Here is a 9,510-nt window from a genome sequence, read left to right on the forward strand (position 1 = left end):
GTGTTGGCAGTACAGCAGGAAAGATACAGTATACTTCTGCAAGATAATATGAGCTTTTGCATTAGACAACTGTAATATACTTAACATTAGTGTTTTGGTCTCACACATGTCCATAAGGAGCAAGCCAGTCTTATCTTGGCCTGGGGCATAAGACAGAAAGGTGAAAGACACTTTCTAAGCTTCTGTACGTAAAAGCACATGGGAGATACTTATATGGGAAGTACAGGGCACAATAGCTGTGCCATACAAATAGCTCAACAAATATTGACCCCTGCAGCTACGTTTCTGAGTTACCCCGTCTAGCCAGACCCAGGTCCTGGCACTCTCCCTTAGGTCAGTCCAACTGCAGATAGCCTCCAACTCTCCCAGCCCAAAATGAAGTGGGAGGGAGAGAAGATTTCAGTGGCTCCCAGCCCTGGCCATGCATCATAATCACATGGAGAGAATTAGCTCAGGCCCCAACAGCAAAGTCTAATTTAATTAGTATGGGGTTAGGGGCCCAGCTTCAGTATTGTTTAACAAACTCCACAAGTGGTTCTAATGTGCGGTCAGGCTTGGCAATCACTGGGTGAAAAGAAGGCTACAGCTCCATGAAGTCCTTGTTATTTCAGGATAAGTGGCACTAGAAAAAGGCCACTTAGAATGAAGCCACTTGAAATGGGGACCAACATTTCACAGTAGAGCAGGAAAAAGGGGAAAGGACTTGATTGGGACTTTATCTTGAGAAATACAATTGGAAATGTGGGAAGTATTTTACTTTCTATTTAAAATGTGTAAATAATTGCAAATATGCACTAATTCTTAGACTGAACAAAGAATGAATCAAACAGTGCAGGATAATGTAATTTTCCTGACCAAAGTGCATGAGAGCATAATGTTGACTTTTGTAGCACAGTCATAAGCAGAGTTTTGTTTTGTTTTTCCAAAATTAGAGAGCTTCTTCAATTATCCCAAGGACCTCTTGTAATCCTTTGAGAGTTGAATCATTCTCTTTGAAGCCTTGATCCTGTCATTACCCAGGTCAATTTGCCAGTAGTAACTGGTCTATCTCTGCCAAATCCCCATTTATCAAGGACTTTATGTGACATTAGAGATGGTCTCCAACATCACTTTCATTGACTTCACAAAATCTTGAATCTTTTTCAAGCCTTGCAATTTCACTCTAAGATTTATTTGCATTGTGTAATACTAATAATTATTGAGAGACTAAAAATGACCTTAGCATAATGGGTGTGGATAAACAAGATTGAGGTAAGTGGGAGGAGGGGCTTATGTGGGACTCAAAATTATGAATATTTTATGCTATGACAACTTTGCCTTTCTACTCAGCTTCATCAAGTTCCTGCCTTTTGGGGATCAGTCTCTATAATGAAGAGATATCATTGGAAATAATTCAAATTAAGTGATATATGCAAAGGCTTTGGACCTAGTTGCTAGCATAGAAGAGCAATTCCATGACTCCTGCTTCCTCCAAAAACATTTTTACATTCTTTCAGGCGACACTAAGGGATAAAAAGGAAAAGGTAGAGGCCTATCAGAATAACCAGCTCAAGGTTCTGTCCTACTGCCATTGCCTCCTAAAACATTGGTAGGTCACAGAGATCTGCCTGTTCACTCAACATTGAAGCTCTGGAGGCTAACTGCCTTGGGGTGTAGGATGGGTATCAAAAGATCATTCTATAATGGCATCTGTCCTCAAGAAGCTCCTGGCTTGGCTGGGTAGGAAAACATTGGACAGAAATCATTCAAATGGCCTACAGAGTTTAAGAATGTCTCCTACCATTGATGCCACCTAGTTTAGGTCACCATTGACTCTTGGACCAAAGCAAACATCTGATCTTTCTGCTTCTGATCTTGCACCTCACCTAGAGAGGTCTTTTAAAGATGCAAGCCAGACCATGTATTTCCCCCGCTAACATCACTCCACAATCTCACATTGCAAATGGAATAAAGTCTGAATGCCTTACCATGGCCCACAGGGCCCCATAGCCTGTTGCAGCATGCCTTCTCCGGCTGCAGCCAGTGCAGTTTATTCACTCACCTCTACCCATGCTGCCTAATTTCTTTTCCTCTGCTATGCTGAACCTGCATATGCAGTTCCTCAGCCCAAAATTTTCTTTCCCCAGATTTTCTCAATGTTGATAGCTTTTATTCAGGCCTCAGCTCCTGTGCCTCATTCTGAGACCATTCTTGCCTACTCTAGATAGAGTGGTGACTTTCTTGCCTTAGATACTCCAACACACCACCTTGCTTTTTAAACCACCTAGACTAGAGCCTAGAGCCATTTGAAATGATTGGTTTTCTTACTTATTGTCTCCCTCTTCCTTTGAATGTAAGCTCAAAGCACACACGGACCTTGTCCATGTCAGTTTTAGTGCATTGGTCTACATTCACGGAATGAATGAATATAGAGATGGTGAGCAGTCATTTGGGAAAGAGAGGGTGCACAAAAGATAAAAGCTTGGAAAATTCTTGAGGTCAAAACAAGGATGACCTTAAAGGTTAGATCAGTAAATTTGGGTGTTATGTTGTGGTTGTTGTTGAGCTGGATAGAAATAGTACTAGCTGACCTTGTGTAAAAAATCATCTAGCCCATCAACCATTGTATGTTCCCCAATTTCACATTCGAAAGATTTCTCCAGACCCTCCCCCCAGGCTCTGTTCCATCCAGCTCTAGGCTCCTATGGGGCAAGGGGAACAGCCCTGACTGTCGTTCCCCGACACCGGCCGCTGGGTGGCGCTGTGGCTCCTCCTACCCGGGCTGGAGGCGCCACGGAGGCGGAGGCTTAAAAGCCGAACCGGGCCTGGCACAGGGGTCCGTAACCGCTTGGCGAGCCTGCTTTCCTTCGTTGGTCACTTTCCCCACTTCGCGCATTTCCCTCAAGACCAGGCCCTTTCCCGCCTCCATCTGCATCCTGGGCCTCCAATCGCTTGCCCTCCTCCTCTGGCCGTCTGGGCTTTCGATCCCACCCGCCTGGCCAGAAGCGGAGGCCTGGGCGGAGCGCCAGAGGAGCCCGGCGGGGAGAGCCACCCCCGGTTCAGCCCTTCAGGTCTGGACACTCCGCGAACCTCTGATCCCTGAGCTCCCGCAGCTGTGGTCTCTGGGCAGGCTCGCCCCGTCCAGTCAGGATGAAACTACAAGGCACGTGGGGGCTGCACGCGCAGCCTTTTAGTGAGGGAGAACCAGTACCATCAAGGGGCCAATTCGCCATTTATGTTAATAGGCTGTCTTTCCTCCGGGCTACAGGGGCAAGAAATCAGTGAGTTCCTTGCCTCCTTCCACCCGCCCACCTTAGGAGCTAGAAGATGGCCCCCTCTCGCCTCTCCCTCCCTCTCTTCCTCACTCCTTTCTCCTCCTGTTGCTGCTATTGTCTACCCAGATCCTCATCACTTCCCAACCTGTTCCCAACCTCCTGCCCTTGCAGCCCAGACGACCTGGCACAGGACCAGGGAGTCTTATGGAGTATTGGCCTGGCTTCCTGCCTCTGTAATGGGTTTGGAAACAGCAAAAGTTAGCATTCAAAGCCCTCCACACTCTGACCACTCCATTTTGCCCAACTAGCTTCAACTCACATCCAGACTCAAAGGCCTACTCTTAGTGGACTACCCTGAGTAAGAGAGGAACTAAAACAGTAGATGGCTCAATGGGACTCTGAATAGTTTCTAGAGGCATCTATTTGATTTAAAAAATATTTATTTATTTATTTGAGAGAGAGAAAGGGAGAGAGAGAGAGAGAATGGACGTGTCAGAGCCTCTAGCCACTGCAAATGAATTCCAGATGCTTGTGCATCTGGTTTACATGGGTACTGGGGACTTGAACTTGGATCCTTGGGTTGTTCAGGCAAATACCTTAACCGCTAAGCCATCACTGCAGCCCTAGGGGGATCTATTTGAACAATCTTCATTCATGAATGCATTGTCTCAAGGCATAAGAAATGCAGAGAACTCGTGTCTGACTTTCCTAAAGCACTGGTAGATATCGGTGTTTGCTCCTTTGCCTCTTTTTTATTCTCCCGAATTGCTCCCCTCTTGAAACTTCATTGTTAATTTTCCCCTTCAACTTGTTCACCTCCTCCCCTTCCTCTTGCTTACAAGAGGCTATTCTTAGCAAAAACACACCATCCTGTCACAAAGTGGTTAATGACACGTATGACCAGGTTTCTCCATAATGCTAGGCCTTATTTTGAGTAGTATTTTTTTTTTCTTGAGCAGTACATTTACAGTTCAAGACTATTCGTAGCTCTTCATGAAGAAAAGTTGTGGGGGGGGGGGCTTAATCTTGTTGAATCCTATACCTAAACCTGAAAATTAAATTAACATGAAAAAGCATAAAATTGTCAAGGGGAGATTTATTGACAAACATCCAGTGAATTTCAAGACACCCAGGCCCTTGCTCAGGGTCAATAACCAGGGACACATACAGCCTATAATGGCCATAGAAGTGGCTGGGAGTTTGAAAGAGCTTGCAATCAGGGATAGAGCCCTGAAAAGGTTGTGATGACAGGGAAAGGCAACTCATTGTCTCTGGCTCCATTTCAGAGTAGATTTCCCTGGGAAATGACAACTTCCTGTCCCCCAAATAAGCTCTACTGCTAACAATATGCTCTTCTATTTGTACTGTACATGTACACATAATGTCCTGTGATCCTCACAATAATGCTGTACAGTAGGGATTGCTGGTTTGGGTTTCCAGATTTTTAAAAAAAAATAAGATTGATAGAGGCCCAAAAGATCCATCCATACCCTAAACAAACAAATGATCCACAGAGCAAAACTAGTGAGTCATGCTGCAACACACCTACCATCCCAGCCCATTGGAGGCAGGAGGATCACTGCAAGCTCAAGGTCAGCCTGGGTTACATAGAGTTCCAAACAAAATTGGGCTGCATGGAAAGACTCTCTCCAAAAGCCAAGGGATGGAGGCGCAACTCATTGGTATGGCATTTTCCTCGTCCCGGGTTTAGCATAACCAAAAGAGAGAATGAAAAAGGCCAGAACTAAGAATATCAACTCTTAAGATCAGTAACAGTACCTTTCTATCTCCACCTGACCCAGCTTTGTACTCTTCCCTTATTCTCAAGAACTATTGAAAACACAGGCAATATGACTAAAGCCAGGTGAAAGGTTTACTCCTGAGCCAGACTTGGCCAGGGCAGGAATGCTGGCAAGGACACTCAATGTGGAGGTTTGGTGAATCATCAGAGCAACAGCTAACCTCATTCCAGACCCCTTAAAGCAAAGTTCTCTATAGGAAGCTTCCAAAGGCATTTAATTTGGCTTGGCAGTGCTGCTCTCTATAGTACTTAAATTGCAGGTTTCTCCAGTAAATGGTAATATAATATACTCATTAAGAGCATAGCCTAGGTGCCCACCTTGCAAGCACAAGGACCTGAGTTCAAACCCCTGTGCCCATGTGAAAAAGCTGGATGTTGTGGCAAGTGTCCATAATCCCAGAGTTAAGTAGGTAGAGACAGTTAGATCTCAGGGGCTCATTGCTCAGCCAGTCTATCCTACTTGATGAGTTCAAGGCCAATGAGAGACTTTGTCTTCAAAAAGTGGGTGGCATTTCTGAGGATGGTATGTGAGGTGGCTTCTAGCTGCTCAAACACACACACACAACATAACCTAGGGCTGCAGCCTGACTCTGCCCCTTGATCTGTGTGACTCGGGAAAGTTAAAATCCCTGAGTTTCCTCTTGCTCATCTGTAGTACGGAGATAAACAATAGCACTCTACCTCATTGGTCTGCAACAAATATCATATTTCAGGCTCTTAGTACAGGCTCTATTTATGCATTTCTATTATGATTTCTCTATACAAGCTGGGAAGGATTCATATGTAACCCAAATGTCAGGCCTCTTCATAAATACCTGGACTTGCTGCCAGCTGTAACTAAATGTGCCCTCCACGGCAGCCCCACTCCCACATCTTCCCCTTTGGTTCCTCACACTGAAGCCACAGCTTGGTTGTCATTTATCATCTTACACACAGCTAGCATCATGGCTTTCATGATATGCCTGGCCTCTAAAACTAGTCTTACATCTATAGCCACTGCTTAAATGGTTCAAGGGGCAAGAAATGTCACCAAACAGGATTATTAGCCAATGGGGACATTTCAAGAGATCCTTAAAAAGCCAGTCAGATCTTTTGGCTGTCTTTGCCTTAATGTTCCAGAATGGTTTTTAGTCTCATCAGCATGAAGTTCTGGAAAGCATCAAAAATGGTGAAAGGAGGGAAAACGAGGCCATGGTTTTCCAGAGCACTCTCTGTTGTCACCTTGTAGATGGGTTTAAATTGTGACTCAAGGACTCTGTGTAGCCTTTTCATGCCTCTTTCAAATTGTGTACATACAACAATAGTTGTTGCATTATCATGAATAATAGAAACTATTAGAATGAAATGAAATGTTATCAACTGAAGGTTGGCTAGATAAGTTTTGATGCATATATGAATGGAACATTAGGCAGCTACTAAAAAGACAATTTCATGTTCAAGGGAAGGAGAGACGGGACATCTAAGCACACACAAGGATTTGTCTGTATGGGTATATAATGTTTGTGGAAGAATTCATAAACATAGTATAGATTTAGCACATCTAGAGAAGGATGTATAAAGAAGCTGGTAGCAGTTGTTGCTTCTGGGAAAAAGAATTCTCTCCTGTGGGAAGAGCTGGTGTGGGAGGGGGACATGCTGTTTTTGCCATATATGTCCTCATATTCCTTTTGAATTTTTCACCATGAACCTAATACAAGAGATACATAATTTTTAAAATATTTTATTTATATATTTATTTGACAGAGAGGAAGAGGGAGAAAGGCAGAGAGAATGGGCACACCAGGGCCTCCAGCCATTGCAAACAAACTCCAGACACATGTGCCACCTTGTGTATCTGGCTAACATGGGTCCTGGGGAATCGAACCTGGGCCCTTTGGCTTTACAGACAAATGCCTTAATGGCTAAGCCATCTCTGCAGCCCAAGATACATCATTTTTAACAATTCTTCTCAGAACTCTCCCAAGAAGACTGCCAGTCAAAGAATATTGCCCAAGAAACAACCTGGCACCTGTACTACCCAGATCCCTGCTTTGTAACACCATGTATTCATCTGTTGTTCCATGTTAAAGTGTAATGAAAACACATCCACTCTCCAGTTCCTTGCCCAGACGCCCTCATCTTCTCTGGTCAGATTGCTTTCATTCAGCCTCTGACACTTCCTGGTGTGGGTCATCTCCTTGGCACCTAGAAGTGATTTCTTCTGGGGACTGCAGCTTCATGGGAAGGGGGTTGGCAGGAGTGCACCCACAGACCAAGAGAGAGCAATGCAGCCAGAGGGATTGCCTCTTCTGAGCATGGTCCATCTCCTTCACCTGCTCAGAGGTCCCTAGCCAATCCAAAGCACTGGAGCATCCCCAGGCCAGGCCTACACAGCCCCCAGGGCTGGGGATCACCAGAAGATGGCTCATTTGCCCTTTCAAGACCTCCACTCTCAGTTCTCAAATAGTCTAAGTTGGAGGGAATGTGGAGAGACAACTGAGGTAATGGCTTTCCTCCCAGAGTTCTTGAGGAACCTCAAAGTCGACTTTGGGAGTTCTGCAAATGGTAAGGTGAGAAGAATTGGGATGGTGTGATCTGGAATGCTTGATTTCAAACCACTGGTTAATCAAATGGTCTCATAATTCTCTTGATTCACTCCATAATAAGGTATATTATGAAGAAGGAGGTTTTAAATTATGAACACATTTCTATTAATAAAGCACTGCTTTCATCTGTCCTATGTAGGATTCTGCATAGTATTTCATTTAAAAAAGGAGAGAGAGTGAAACTGCTTCAAAAGAGGACACAGATTAGGAGAACAGAAATGACTTGCTCAAGGTCATGCAGCCTGGCAGAAACAAAGCCTTGTCTAAAGCAGGACCTTCTCCTTAAATAGTCTTCAATCTATATCAAGACCTGAGTTTCACTAGGGATTTGCTTACCTGTACAATGTTTGCAAGGCTGGAAAGGTATGCCAGGATTCTCTGGCACTCAGATCTAATGGCATTTTCTCCATCACAAGGCCTTCTTTTAAAAATCTTTTTATTGGGCTGGAGGTATGGCTTGGCCTGCAAAGCCAAAGGACCCAGGTTCGATTCCCCAGGACCCACGTAAGGCAGAGGCACAAGGTGGCGCATGCATCTGGAGTTTGTTTTCAGAGAGGTCTCTTCCTTTCTCATATGAATAAATAAATAAATAAATATTTTAAAAAATATTAGCAATTTTTATACATATACATAATTTATTTTGATCACATTCCCCTCCCATTACTACCTTTTTTATCCCTCTTACCTGGTTCCTCTTTCACTGAACCCCTTCTTCTTCCCAGATAGTCTTCTATTTTGGTGTATTTTTTTATGGAACCTAAACATTCAAAAAAACCTTGATTTAGTTTGGTTTTTTTTTTTTTTTTTTTTCTGTCATGGCACGACCCTGATGCCCACTTCACCTTCCCCAGCTTCCTGGGATTCCCTCAAGCCAGGGCTTGGGCCATGAAAACCAAAATTTACTACTTGCTCAACGTGGCTTGGCCCCCAGAGCCTGGATCTGCGCTCCAAGCCTCTACTCTGCACTTCCTGGGGGCTCACATCCCTTGCCTTGTTCCTGCTCGTTCAGTGCCCCTCCCTCTCAGGTGTTGGCCCCGTTAACACTGCCTAGCTGGCAGGCATCCTTGCAGGCCCTCCCCCCTCTACTGGCACTGTGGCTGACTGAGACCTCCTGCCTTTTATCTTGCCCCAGAAGCCAAGCCCTCCGGTCCCTTAATTGTTCAGGTTGCTCTTTTCTGAACTCACTCCAATAGAGCTCCATAAATTGTAGATAATTGGACTGTCTCGCTCAGATTACAAGCCCCTGGGGCAGTGTCTTCTTGGTCTGGTACAGCCCTGCCCACAAAGGGAGGGGGCAGGGGAGGAGCTCACAGGAGGCCATCATGCCAGCAGACCCCTAGGGAGAAGGCCAGGAGTCAACGGACAGACAGTCCTCTAGAGCCAAGTTTTGCAGCCTAGACCCACTTCCTGGTTCTCACAGATCAGTAGCTGTGTGAGGGACCAACACTTTTCCACCGACCATGTTGGCAGCAATTGGCTAAAAACAGTGGTTTTTAAAAATATTATCAAAGTTCTGGGTTTGGATAAAAAGCCCTCCTTTGGGGACACTGGAGTGAGTCACCAATGAACAGCTTGAGATTTATGGGCAAACTCAGAAAGGAGAGAATCTCTGGTAATTTCCACATGTCACCATCTCAAAGAAGTTTATGCTGCCATCAATCATGGGCACAGCAAGGAAAGATGCCATGGCCTTATCTTAGGTATCCAGGGAAGTGTGCTTAGAGCAAACAGTGAGGGGCAGACTTAGGACTGCCTGTCCACCATGCCATGATTTCCCATCACATGGGTACTCCAATAGCCAGGACACCCTGGAGCAGCTCACCCTATATGGGAGTTGTTTTGTCCCCACATCCATGAAAGTCATGTTCAC

The sequence above is a fragment of the Jaculus jaculus genome, chromosome X (assembly GCF_020740685.1).
Source record: "Jaculus jaculus isolate mJacJac1 chromosome X, mJacJac1.mat.Y.cur, whole genome shotgun sequence".
In the NCBI taxonomy this organism is placed as follows: Eukaryota; Metazoa; Chordata; class Mammalia; order Rodentia; family Dipodidae; genus Jaculus; species Jaculus jaculus.